We start from the raw sequence: 15,127 nt of genomic DNA on the forward strand, positions 1-15,127 counted from the left end.
AGTAGTTCAAGTGAAAAGGTCTAGTACACAGATAATATGATATATACAATGGGTAAAAAAAGAATCACCCTCCTTTAACCACTTCCATACAGAGCAGTTACACCCCCTTCCTGACCAGACCAATTTTCAGCTTTCAGCGCTCTCACACTTTGAATGACAATTGCTCAGTCATGCAACGCTGTACCCAATCACATTTTTTATCATTTTATTCACACAAATAGAGCTTTCTTTTGGTAGTATTTAATCACCACTGGGTTTTTTATTTTTTTGCGATATAAGTGAAAAAAGAACGAAAATTAAAAAAAAAAAAAAAAAAAACATTTTTGTTAGTTTTTATTATAAAATTTTGCAAATAAGTAGTTTTTTTTTTCATAAATTTGGGCCAAAATTTATACTACTACATATCTTTGGTAAAAATAACCCAAATTAGTGGTTATTATTAAGGGCTCTTTCACACAGGCAGACCGTTCAGATCCGCCTGTCCGTTTTTTTTGGCGGATCTGAACGGTCCCCCCATGCATCCCTATGGGGCATCGGATGTCAGCGGAGACATGTCCGCTGACATCCAATCCGTCAAATCTGGACGGATGGAAACCCTATTTTCCATCCGTCCAGCGGATCGGATGGGAACGGACCAACGGTCCGTTCCCATCCAATTCCCCCATAGAGATGCATGGGAACTGACAGCTGTGACTCTGCACACAGTACGGAGACACAGCTGTCATCCTCCTGCTCAGCGGGGGATCGGCAGATCGATCCCCCGCTGAGATAAACGGAGTGCGTCCGACGGACGGACAGTGTGAAAGGGGCCTTAGTCTGTGTAAAAGTTATAGAGTCTACAAGCTATGGTGCCAATCATTGAAAATTGATCACACCTAATCACACTTGATGTACCAACGGCCTATCTCATTTCTTGAGGCCCTGAAATGTCAGGACAGTACAAATACCCCCCAAATGACCCCTTTTTGGAAAGTAGACATTCAAGAGTATTTAGTAAGAGGCATGGTGAGTTTTTTGAAGTTGTAATTTTTTTCCACAATTCTTGGGAATATGAAGAAATAATTTTTTATTTTATTTTTTACACAAAATTGTCATAATAACAAGTTATTTCTCACACACAGTATATGAATATTTGCAATTACACCCCAAAATACATTCTGCTACTCCTCCTGAGTATGGCAATACCACATATTTGAGACTTTTACACAGCCTGGCCACATACAGAGGCCCAACATTCAAGGAGCACAGTCAGGTGTTTTAGGAGCATAAATTACACATAGAATTTCCTAATGACCTATCACACCTTTGAAGGCCCTGGAGCACCAGGACAATGGAAACCCCCACAAAATGACCCGATTTTGGAAAACAAACACCCCAACATATATTCTATGAGGCATAGAGAGTCTTTTGAACATGTCATTTTTTTCCACATGTTTTTGGAAAATGTGGAAAGAAAATTAAAATGCATTTTTTTTTACACAAAGTTGTCAATTTATAAGATATTTCTAAAACATAGCATGTACATAGCAAAAATTACAACCCAAAATACATATGTGGTATCGCTATACTCAGGAGGAGTAGCAGAATGTAAGACTTTGTCACAGCATAGCCACATACAGAGGCCCAACATCCAAGGAGCACCGTCAGGTGTTCTAGGAGTATAAATTACACATATAATTTTATTACAACCAATCACACTTTTGAAGGCCCTGGAGCACCAGGACAATGGAAACCATCACAAAATGACCCCATTTTGAAAAGCAAACACCCCAACACATAATTTAGGAGGCATGGGCTGCAGACAGGTACTCAGGTACACTGATCGCCTTCAGAAAGGTACTCGGGTACTCTGATGAGCTTCAGAGAGGTACTTGGGTATTCTGATGAGCTAGAGACAGGTACTTGGGTAATCTGATGGGCTGCAGATAGGTACTTGGGTACTCTGGGCTGGAGACAGGTACTCGGGTACTCTAATGGGCTACAGAGAGGTACTCAGGTACTATGATGGGCTACAGAGAGGTACTCGGGTACTCTGATGGGTTGGAGACAGGTACTCGGATACTTTGATGGGCAGAAGACAGGTACTCAGGTACTATATTGGGCTGCAGATAGGTACTCAAGATACCCTGCAGATAGGTACTCTGAAGGGCTGGAGACAGGTACTCGGGTACTCTGATGACAGGTATCTGGGTACTCTGAAGGGCTGGAGACAGGTACTTGGGTACACTGATGACATGTTCTCGGGTACTCTGATGGGCTTCAGAGAGGTACTTGGGTACTCTGATAGGCTGCAGAGGGGTACTCTGATGGGCTGGTGACAGGTACTCGTGTACTCTGATCACGGGTACTCTGGTGACAGGTACTCGGGTAGTCCGATGACGGGTACTTCGATGACAGGTACTCGGGTACTCTGATGACGGGTACTCAAATTACCCGAGTACCTGTCATCAGAGTACCAGAGTAACTGTCACTAGTCCATCAGAGTACCCGAGTACCTGTCATCAGAGTACCTGAATACCTGTCACCAGCTCATCAGAGTACCCGAGTACCTGTCATGAGAGTACCCGAGTACCTGTCATGAGAGTACTTGTCAGACTACCCAAGTACCTGTCATCAGAGTACCCGAGTACCTGTCACCAGCCCATCAGAGTATCCGAGTACCTGTCATCAGAGTACCTGATGGGCTGGTGACAGGTACTCGGGTACTTTGATAGGCTGGTGACAGGTACTCAGGTATTTTGATGGGCTAGTGACAGGTACTCAGGTACTCTGATGGGCTAGTGACAGGTACTCTTTATTGGGGGGGGGCAATCAGTGTGTTTTGGGGTGCACTGTAATCGGTAACTAGCTGTTACCGCAATCTCCTCCTCACACAGGATCAGTGTGTGAAGAAAACACGGTGACAGCTAGTTACCGTGTTCTCTGTTGACATTCTGTGCCTGGCTGTGATTGGAAACAGCCGGTCACGTGGTAAAGAGCCAATTTCATTGGCTCTTTACCCTGATCAGGGATGGACTGTGTCAGAATGACACTCTCCATCCCCAATCGCCGCTCTGCGCGCCCTTGGGGGCGTGCACGAGTGACGTGCACAAGGGAAGTGCATGTGGCCGGCTGTGATTGGACACAGCCGGTCACATAGTAAAGAGACATTTTTTTAATGGCTCTTTACACCGATCGGGGATGGGCTGTGTCCCGACGGACACGCCGCATCCCCGATGGCCGCGCTGCGCACCCCCGGTGGGGTTGGAGAGCAGCTGATCTGGGCGGACGTCATATGACGCCCGCCCGGATCGACGGACACTTCCTGCGTGCGTCATTTTACTATGCCCCGGTAAGGAAGTGGTTAAAATAATCACATTGTGTTGCTTTGCAGCCTTAAATGAACACAGACAGTTTTTGTTTTATCCAGTTGTATTTACTCAGTGCAACTTATATCGTTCAAGTGTAAGATAGAACACCACATTGTCAAAAAAAAAAAAAAAAAAAACAGAATCACTGAGTTGGAAAAAAGATCACTCCCTTATGTCGGTATTTTGTTGAACAACCTTTTGCTTTAATTACAGCCTTTAGTCTGTTGGAATAGGTCTCTACTTTTGTATATTTATTTTTTGTTATTTACACGGATGTGTATAATGTATATTTTCTCACATTCATTTTAGGTTTTAGCGCCAATCTACTTTTTCCCATATTAGGATATTACCACCTCCATGCTTTACTGTAGGAATGGTGTTTTTTGGATTTCAGCCAGACTAAAGCCCCGTACACACGTACCGATTGTCGGCCGTAAATATTCGGCCGACGACCGATCGGCCGATTGTAGGCTTGTTAGTATGATGCTTCCGACAGCCGACAGCGCATTTTCGGCCGAACAGTATCTGTCGTGCAGACTTTAAAATATTTGTTGGCCGTCACCAGAACGGTCGATTCTTCACCAGTCAGTACAGATTTCGGCCGACAGACAGCAGATTAGCAAGACTGAGCATGCTCAGAAAATAAAAAAGACAAGGAAAGTTAACCATCACATGACATCACTTCTGCAGTCAGCTGTTGTTGGCCGACAAAATTCGTGTGCAGTCTTTTGCAGTTTTCAACAGACACGACAGCCCTGGACAAAAGACGGCCGATCGTTCGGCCGACGATCAGTACGTGTGTACGGGGCTATAACGTTTGGTGTTGAGGCCAAATAATTAAATTTTAGTCTCATCTGACCACCTTAAAAACACACCTTGAAGATTCTGAGGCCACATGGAAAAAGGTGTTATGGTCAGATGAGGCTAAAATTTAATTATTTGTATCTAAAGCCAAGAACACAAACTTTATGTATTGCAGCGGTAGCATTCGCTTTCTTGTTTTTAGGGTTTTTTCCAATTATTTTTACCTCGTAAGCCTGCCCGTAACACACTTCCAGTTCTAGGAAGACAACACTCACAGGACTGTATATATGGACTAGTAGTATTCACACTGTAGAACAGTAGGCATACTAGAACTACAGAATACCTCCCACTCTCCACAATTTAATTCAACGGGGGAAAGTGTTCTTCCATTACACATCAGAAAATTACTAGAAACTGACTTGAAGCCTACCCTTTGAAAAAGACATGATCATTATTGCCAGGAGTGCAGAAGTGAGATTCACTACTAATGCTGTTTAGGCAGCACTCTTTATCTGAATAGACCAGAACACAAAAATCAATACCCAGGAATAAATACAAACTGGTGTAGATTTTGCAGAATTGTCTCTCATATGTTCTAAAAGTGGTGTAGACATGCACCAAATAATGTACCTGTCTAGAACTTCTACTTGAATTTGGCACATTGTGCCACTTTTAGAATGCATGCACCTGTTTGCACCAATTTCTTTCTGTACGCAAAAAAAAAGTTGGTCCTAATTAGCTCCACTTTCGTAAGATACAAACTCGCTTTTTTAACCTTCTTCTAAACATGGAAAAACTGGACTTTTGTCTTACCATAAAATCCTTTTCTCTGATGTTCATTGACGGACACAGCTACATATCTTCTTGACCCTTGGGTTTATGCTGCCCCCTACAGGAGTAAGACACTAGGCAGAAAAAAGTTTGACTACGCCTATAGGGCAGTCCCAGGAGGTATACTCCCACTTCCTGCTATAGGTCTTCAGTTTTGTAACAAGCAGTGTCAGAAAAACATACAATCCGACTCAATAGAGGGGTGGGTGCCGTGTCCGTCAAGTAACATCAGAGAAAATAATTTTACGGTAAGACAAAAATCCAGTTTTCTCTCTCGTTCATTGACGGACACAGCTCCATATCTTCTTGACCCTTGGGACCCAAAGCAGTGTCGACATGAGGGGTGGGAAGAACACAGCAATAAACATACTTCCCAAAGGCTTAACGTAGCCAAGCAGGTAAAACAGGGGCTCAACCAGGAAACAACTGGAGCTCACCTGACAAAAAACTCCCCCCCCCTTCGACGAGGACTAATCCTCTCCAACAGCGGACCGCAAAACCTTGCGGCCAAAAGGTAGCATCCGCAGATGCCAACACATCCACTATATAAAATTTTGTTAAAGCGTGCATGGACGACCAGGTGGCCACCTTGCAACCTGCACCACTGACGCCTGATGATGGAAGGCCCAAGAGGCACTAAGCTCCCTTGTAGAATGCACCTTAACAGGGAAAGGAGGAACCTGACCCTTAATGGAATAGGCCTGCAGCACCGTCTGTCTGATCCAACTGGAAATGGTCACAGCAGACGCGGCCAGCCCCTTACGGGGTCCATCCGTAAGGACAAAGCGGGAATCCGATTTTCGGAACGACTCAGTGGCCGCCAAGTACACCCCGATTGCCCGAACCACATCCAAAGAACCCAAGCCAATCTCTTCAGGGTGCTTAGGCTTAGGTAACAAGGAAGGTAACACAATGTCTTCATTTAAATGGAAACCAGAGATGACCTTAGGAAGAAAACGACTGGCAGGGACGAAGCACCACCTTATCTCTCTACCTGCAGAAGAAAAAAGCCACCAAGAAGGCTACCTTCTGGGACAATGTAAACAGAGGAATCTCACAAATATTTACCAACGGTGGTTACTGAAGAACCAACAGCACCAAGTTGAGGTCCCACGAGGGCAATGGAGACCGCACTGGGGAAGCCAAGTGGCGAACCCCCTGAACAAAGGTGTAAACCAAAGTATGCGTAGCCAAAGGACGTTGAAAGAAAACTGCCAAGGCCGAACCTGGCCCTTGATGGTACCCGAGGCCGGCAGCTGCTCAACACCTCATTGGAGGAAAGCCAAATTCCGAGTCACGGAAAAGGAGATGAAGCCCAAGGAGATTCACACCCGCAAAGTATGCTCCTCAACGCGATAGTAAATCTTCCTAAAAGGAGATTTACTAGCTTGCAGAAGCGTAGGAATCATCGATTTCAACAACCTTGTATCCTTCAACACCAGGCTTCCGACAGCCAAGCCGTTAAGCCAGCAACTGTAAGGCAAAATGTAAGATTGGCTCATGGGCCAACAGATCTCCTCTAAGAAGAAGTCTCCAAGAAGCATCGGCGACCAACCGTATCAGATCTGAATACCAAGACCAGGACAATTTCATGGGTCAGATGGTGAATGCACCGACAAGAAACAATGCGGTACTTGACCTACTGATTACCAACAATACAGACCTGCTCACGGATATAGAAATATGGGACAACTTAGGGAACAGTGACCATAGGTCAATTGGTTTCAGTATTAATTACAGTAATAGGAAACACAAGGGTAATATAAGGACACTGAATTTCAAAAGAGCCAATTTCCCTAAACTGCGCTCGCTGCTAGAAAATATCAAATGGGATAGAACCCTGGGAACAAAGAACACGGAGGAAAAATGGGAGTGCTTCAAGAGCATACTTAACAAGGGGGTGGGCCAGTGCATTCCACAGGGAAATAAATTTAAAAGAGCAAAACTAAACCCTGGGTGGCTAAACTCCAACATAAAAATGTATATTAGAGCTAAAGAAAAGGCCTTCAAAAAATACAAGACTGAGGGGTCATTGGCAGCATTTAAGCACTACAAAGAGTGTAATAAGAAATGTAAAGATGAAATCAGGGCGGCTAAAATAGAACACGAGAGACATATAGCGGAGGAGAGTAAAAAGAACCCCAAGAAGTTCTTTAAGTATATAAACAGTAAGAAAGCGAGGCCAGAACACATTGGCCCCATAAAAGATGATAAAGGAAAAATGGCCACTGAGGACAGAGAAAAGGCGGAAGTGTTAAATAATTTCTTTTCTTCAGTCTTCACAAAGGAATCGGGGGGCTACACTAACCCAGCTTGTAAGGCCGAACTAAATAATACACCTCAGGAAGTGCCGCCATGGCTAACAGAGGATAGACTTAGAGCTAAACTAGAGAAACTTAACATAAATAAATCCCCGGGACCGGATGGCTTGCACCCAAGGGTTCTTAATGAGCTCAGCCAGGTGATTGCCAGACCATTATTCTTGATCTTTAAGGATAGTTTACAGACAGGTATGGTGCCAGCTGATTGGAAAAAAGCCAACGTGGTACCAATATTTAAAAAGGGGCCGAGATATATCCCGGGTAACTATAGGCCGGTCAGCCTAACATCAGTAGTCTGCAAAATTTTGGAGGGGATGTTAAGGGACCACATACAAGACTTTAGTAATGAAAACGGTATTATAAGTAGTAATCAGCATGGATTCATGAAAAATCGTTCATGCCAAACCAATCTATTAACCTTCTACGATGAAGTGAGCTGCCACTTAGATAAAGGTAAGCCTGTGGATGTGGTGTATCTGGACTTTGGAAAGGCCTTTGACACCGTTCCCCACAAACGCTTACTGTACAAACTAAGGAAGGTAGGTATGGATCATAAGGCGAGTACCTGGATAGAGAACTGGCTCCAGGGGAGAGTCCAGAGGGTGGTGATTAATGGGGAGTACTCTGATTGGGCGGGTGTGGAAAGTGGGGTCCCCCAGGGTTCTGTCCTGGGACCAATCCTGTTTAATTTATTCATAAATGATCTAGAGGAGGGGATATCTAGTACAATCTCAGTATTTGCAGATGATACTAAATTAGGCATGCCAATATCTTCTATGCAGGATGTGGAAATCTTGCAAGCAGACCTGAACAAAATAACAGGGTGGGCAACTACATGGCAGATGAGATTTAATGTAGAAAAATGTAAAGTAATGCACTTGGGGGCCAGTAACCAGAAAGCAAGCTACTCACTTGGGGGGGAACCTCTGGGTGAGTCTAGGATGGAAAGGGACCTGGGGGTACTGGTAGACAACAGGCTTGGAAGTGGCATGCAATGCCAAGCCGCTGCAAGCAAAGCCAACAGAATACTGGGTTGTATAAAAAAGGGGATTCACTGCAGAAATAAAGAGATTATTCTTCCACTCTACAAGACTCTGGTCCGGCCACATCTGGAGTATGCTGTCCAGTTCTGGGCACCGGTCCTCAGGAAGGATGTGCTGGAACTGGAGAAAGTCCAGAGAAGGGCAACAAAAATAATTAGGGGAATGGAGGACATCAGCTATGAGGAAAGACTACAAGCACTGAACTTATTCTCTCTGGAGAAGAGACGATTGAGGGGGGATATGATATCAATGTACAAATACTGTACTGGCGACCCTAGCATAAGGAACAAACTATTCAGAGTAAGGGAATACAATAAGACACGTGGCCACTCACTAAAACTTGAGGAAAGGCGGTTTAACCTTAAAGTGCGTAAGGGGTTCTTCACTGTAAGAGCGGTAAGGATGTGGAATTCTCTTCCGCAAGCAGTCGTATCAGCGGGGAGCCTTGATAGTTTCAAAAAACTATTGGATGGACACCTTAAAGACCACAACATACAGGGGTATACAATGTACGGTTAAAAGCAAACACACACACACACATCATAGGTTGAACTGGATGGACTTGTGTCTTTTTTCAGCCTCACTAACTATGTAAGACCAGCAAGGCTGTCTGGAGCCACTAGGCTTGCCGTAATCCCTTCTGCCTCGAACCTACGCAGGAATCTTGGCAGAAGTTCTAGAAGAGAAAAGACGTATAGCAGACAATACTGGCCCCAAAGGAGCCACCAGTGCATCTGTGACGTTGGCCAGAGGATCCCGAGACGGTGCCACAAACCTAGGCACATTCCTGTTGAGACGAGAGACCAACAGGACCACCTCGGGAGTTCCCTACCGGAGATACAACTAATGAAACACCTCCAGAGGAAATATCCAGTATATCGAACGGTAGTCTGGATTCTTCCAGACCCCCTGATCCATGCCAAAAAATGGCACCCCACTCGGACAGGCCGGCATCCGTGGTGACCACCGTCCAGTACAGGGGAAGGAAGATTTTCCCTGTCGAAGCGCCAAAGAGCGAAGCCACCAATTTAGAGACTCTCATACCCCGGCTCAACAACAACAACAACAAAAACTAGGGCAGAGCATATTGCACACATAATTAAAGATGATGGGAGGATGGTTACAGAGGACACTGAAAAAGAAACCGTGCTGAACGCTTTTTTCTCATCAGTCTTTACACAGGAAAAGGAGGGGTACACTGACCACGACTATATGGTTAGTAGTAATACACAGGACTTGCTGCTATGTCTAACAGAGGGTGAAATCAGGGAAAGGCTGGATAAAATTAACACAAATAAATCACCAGGCCCAGATGGGGTACATCCGAGAGTACTCAAAGAACTTAGTAAGACTATATCTATACCACTGTTCCTGATCTTTGCTGACAGTATTATGACAGGAAATGTGCCAGGGGACTGGAGGAAAGCGAACATGATACCGATATTCAAAAAAGGGCAGAGGCATGTCCCGGGAAATTATAAGCCTGTCAGTCTGACATCGATAGTATGTAAACTTCTGGAGGGGATGATAAGGGACTATATCGTAGAGTTTGCTAAAGACAACAACATCATCAGCAGCAGTAATCAGCACGGGTTTACAAATGGGCGTTCTTGTCAAACCAATCTCTTAACATTCTACGAGGTGAGCTGTGAGCTAGATAGGGGGAGACCAGTGGATGTGGTGTACCTGGATTTCGCTAAGGCGTTTCATACAGTTCCCCACAAGCGCTTAATTTATAAAATAAGGTCTGCAGGCATCGACTGCAAGGTTTGCTCTTGGATACGGAACTGGCTAAAAGGGCGTGTCCAAAGGGTGGTAATAAATAGCGCATACTCAGACTGGTCTGAGGTGGTAAGTGGGGTCCCCCAAGGCTCAGTCCTGGGACCAACCCTGTTCAATTTATTCATAAACAGCATTGAGGACGGGATCAGTAGTTCTATATCAGTTTTTGCAGATGACACAAAATTGGGCAGGGCAATAACTGCACAGCATGAAGCAGATATCCTACAGAATGACCTGGACAAAATAACAAAGTGAGTAACGACATGGCACTTGAGGTTTAATGTGGAGAAGTGTAAGGTTTTGCACTTGGGGACCAAAAACATAAAAGCACAATACACTTTAGGGGGGAAACCCTTGGGGGAATCAAAAATGAAGATCTGGGAGTCTTGGTAGAGGATAGACTAAGCAATAGCATGCAATGTCAAACGGCAGCTTCCAAAGCCGGCAGAATATTAGCATGCATAAAGAAAGGGATGTATTCCAGAGATAAAACTATAATCCTTCCACGTTGTAATACACTGGTCCGACCGCATCTGGAGTATTCTGTACAGTTCTGGTCGCCAGTCCTCAGGAGGGATGTGTTGGAGCTGGAGAGAGTCCAGAGAAGGGCAACTAAACTGATTAGGGGATTGGAGGACCTTAATTATGAAGAGCGTCTGCAATCGCTTGATTTATTCTCCCTGGAGAAGAGATGCCTGAGAGGGGACATGATAGCAATTTATAAATATCTCAATGGTGATCTCAGCATGGGGAAAAAAAGCTATTCAGTGGAAAGGATTGCATGAGGACTCGAGGGAATACAATGCGATTAGAGAAGCGTTTTAACCTCAGGCAACGTGGGGGGTTCTTTACTGTTAGGGCTACAAGATTGTGGAATTCTCTACCACAAGAGGTGGTTTCTGCGGGAAGTATGGTGGCTTTCAAAAGACTCTATTCAGTCGAAAGGATTGCATGAGGACTCGAGGGAATACAATGCGATTAGAGGAGAAGCGTTTTAACCTCAGGCAACGTGGGGGGTTCTTTACTGTTAGGGCTACAAGATTGTGGAATTCTCTACCACAAGAGGTGGTTTCTGCGGGAAGTATGGTGGCTTTCAAAAGACTCTTAGACATACATCTCAAGGATTAGAACATTCAGGGGTATGAGAAATGATTACGGCCACACACATCTACCCAGGTTGAACTGGATGGACTATTGTCTTTATTCAACCTCACCTACTATGTAACTATTTAACAGGATCAGATTTGTCTAGAGACTGTGGATTCTTGCCTCACATGGCAAGAATCTCTCTTTGCAGAGGTCTCGTGAGGAACTGTGCAAACAGAACCGTCTTGAAGGTAGACACCATCAGACCCAGCAACCGCATGCCAGTCCTGAAAGACAACCGACTGCTGGACAACAGGAGCCAAATTCATCCTGCAAATTTTGAAGCTTGTCCCATGGGAGGAACACCCTGATTCCAGAGCCAACCCAGGAAGTCCAACTAAGTGGATGGAACCAGAGCCAATACCTGGAAATGTAATTTCCAACCCAACTCCTGCAGAGTCCACATAGTAATCTCCCAGTTGCCTTTAGAGCAGTTGGAGACTCTGCTCGCAGAAGAAGATCATCCAGGTACTCCAGTACCACAATCTCTTGCTGGCGCAACATGCCAACACCGGGGCCAACACTTTGTGAAGACCCAAGGAGCCGAGGCAAGACCTCTTGATAATGCTCCTCACATCAACGGCAAGCGGAGGAGGCGCGAATGACCGAGATATATATCGGAATATGAAGGTAAGTGTCCTTGATATCGGTAGAGGCCAGAAGATCCCCCTGATGTAGGGACGCCACTACCGTACGAATGGACTCCATTCAGAACATATGTACCCGCACAAGCGGTTCAGAGCTTTGGAGGTCCATTATTGGACGTACCTCGCTTTTTTCCTGGGACCTGTAAACAGGTTTGAAAAAACCCATGAAAAAAAAGTTCAGATTCTAAAACTGGAACAATCACCCCTTGTAGTAGCAAATCCTCACAGGCGGTCTGGAGATAAACGCAAGTAGGAAGGAAAGAAACTCTCTGGAGGATAGGACCGAAACTCGATCTTGTAGCCGGACCGAAGCAGCTCGTGGACCCACCTGTTTTGAATCAGCGAGGTCCATGGGTCCAGAAGGACCCGCTCTATACTTACCAGACTAGGACCTATCGGAACCTACGGAGGAGGTCCTTACAGCCTTAAATCCCTTGTCTTGAAATCCTGCTTAATGATATCATCCAGGGAAGACCTGAACAGGTGATTCCCCACAAAGGGTAGATCAGATAAAGCGTTCTTGGCAGTCTGGTTCGCAGACCAGTATTTCAGCCATATCCTGTGTCGAAGGACCACTGCTGTCATGGACAGCCTAGAGACTAAGTGAGCCGTATCCAGAGAGACATCACAGACGAACTGCAACCCCTAGACCAACTGGTCCGCTAACTCTACAAAGGAAGGGAGAAGCTGTTCCCCCTCCAGATCCTGGCGCAAAAGTTTTGCCCACACAGTTAAAGTCTGGGACACCAAAGCTATAGTGAACATCGATCCGGGCCACAGTAAACATGCGGCAGACCAAAGTCTCGGCTCTCCTGTCAAAAAGATCTTTTAAAAACCGGAGACTCCTCCACCGGAAATAGGGTGGATTTTTTTTAGCCCGGAGACTTGAGAGTCCACCACAAGTGGAACTGCCCAAATATTCAACAGAGACTCCTCTGGAATACCGTCTATCAAAGGCACCGCCATATAGCGTTTAGGACAACTCCACTGACTCACTACAATTTTGTCACAGTAGGCAGAAAAATCTTTGCCGCTTAGAGGATCTGCGGGCACCAAGGGGGCCGCCGCTGACGCAGCAGCAGATGCATCCCCCATGTCTAAAATTTCCCACACCGATACAATCAGATTATCCACCAGCGCCTTTCATGCGCATATTCGGTAAAAAAGGAATCATCCTCACTATCAGAGCACTCAAAGTGCTTGGGCGCAGACCTAGCAGGGTCCCTATATACTAAGCTCACCCTGAAAACATAACAAGCAGGGGAGGCCACCGACCTCAGTCCTGCAAGGAGACCACCTATTAGACCCTGCAAAAAAGCAAGAGGGTCGCCCTCCATGGAGGACATAATAGGACATAGCCGGGGGGGCCCTCGCCATGACGTTGACGCGCAGCCAGAGTACCCTTGCCCACACAACGACTGCTACAATGTCACTATAAATGAAGCGCCCCCACGGTTATAAAAAATGTTATGAGAAACAGTGTTTCAAGACACTTTCATAAACACCATCAAAGAGACCCACCCCAGCTCAAATTTTGGGGTATTGAACCCTATAAAAGGCATTGGCGTGGCAGCCTCAAAATCCGCACCCTGAGTCAAAAAGAATCCCAGTGGATTTTTAAAATGGATACGTTTGCACCACAAGGGTTAAACATAGATTTTGACCTTAACTGTTTTATCAGGGATTTATTTTAATAAAAATATATAATTTTAAATACATGTAAAAAAATTTATACCACATATGATATAAGCTCCAATATATAATTTTGGTATACTTTAATATAATTTGTTTTTATATTTTATAAGAATATAATTCATACAATTCTCTTGTTTACAATAATAAGTTGAGATTGACACAGATCAGTTTCTTGAAGACACCTATACAATAAGAATATAAAATAATCAATATATAATCAATATGTAATACATATAATAAGTATAATCCTCATATTTAAATTATTTACCTCCTAATAAATATGGCTCTCCTTATATACTACACCTTCTGAGAAAAAATAATGAATTTCCTCCAAAATAATCTCCAAGAATAATATATCTCTAGAAATAAATTTTTCACTGTAATTATCCTAAAATAAACTGATAAGAATATCTACCTCATCTCCTCCCCATACTATTCAATCATAATAAATAAAATTGAATTATTTGAATGATTTTAATGTTTTTATTTTATGGTTTTAATAAACATATATGTATTAAATATTATGCAGATTTGTAACATATCGATAGATTATTAATAATCATAGTAGATATTTGAACAATATATTGTGGTTGTATTTGTTTTTATATATGTCTGTGAGTGACCGAGATATACCTCACTTCCGGGTTGAAAAAACTCCATATGAATTGAATTAATATACAGAGAGTAAATAAATCATAGATTAACATCCAAACTGGAATACAAGGTATAATATATTGTTTCGGAAAATGTATTACAAAGATACACCCCAAATTAAAAAAAGGCAATACTACATAGATTGAGGATATTCCAAAATGGCGGATTAAGCATACCCGGCTTCGGTACTAAAAAAGACCCACAGTGACTGTATAGGAGGGGCTGGCGGGGGGATAGAGGGGAACCCAGGGGTCCGACCACTTTAGGGAGGGGCCCACGTCCACCCCAAAAGACCACAAAGGGAGAGGGGGGGGGACACTTACTTACCACACTTTGGAACCGGGTGGACATGACTCCAGGCAGACCACTGCACCATCTTGGAATGGGGGTGCTGCGGGCCAGAAACACGCTGTGACTCAGGTTGTGACCAGGACTAGGAGTCCTCGCGAGGCATTTACTCGCTGGCCAGCCCCCGTCCAGTGGGGGTATGTCGCAGCCGACCTAGCGCGGACCTGAGGTCGGGACGTGCTCGCTGGCTGGACTGCGGAGACCGTAAGGATTAAGAATATCCAGTCTGTTGCCCAGTCCAGCAGTTGATTGTAGTTCTTACAGGAACAGAATTGATTGTAGTTCTCACAGGAACAGAAAATAATAAAAAAAAAAAAGCAAAAAATTTAAAACATGCTAGGACCAGAGATCCCAGCAATAAACTAGGTCCTTACTCCTGACTAGGCAGAAAAAAAACTGAAGACCTATAGCAAGGAGTGGGAGTATACCCCCTGGGACTGCCTTATAGGCATAGTCCAACTTTCTTCCGGCTAGTGTCCTACTCCTGTAGGGGGCAGCATAAACTC

At 44.5% G+C, this 15,127-nt stretch overlaps 1 protein-coding gene across 2 annotated transcripts in view; it reads right to left on the reverse strand.

Annotated features, from left to right (window-relative positions):
• MKNK2 (MAPK interacting serine/threonine kinase 2) overlaps positions 1-15,127 on the reverse strand; it is a 186,661-nt gene that overhangs the window by 30,324 nt on the left and 141,210 nt on the right. The window lies entirely within an intron of this gene.

Source organism: Pelophylax lessonae, assembly GCF_965119305.1.
Source record: "Pelophylax lessonae genome assembly, chromosome: 1".
Lineage (NCBI taxonomy): Eukaryota > Metazoa > Chordata > Amphibia > Anura > Ranidae > Pelophylax > Pelophylax lessonae.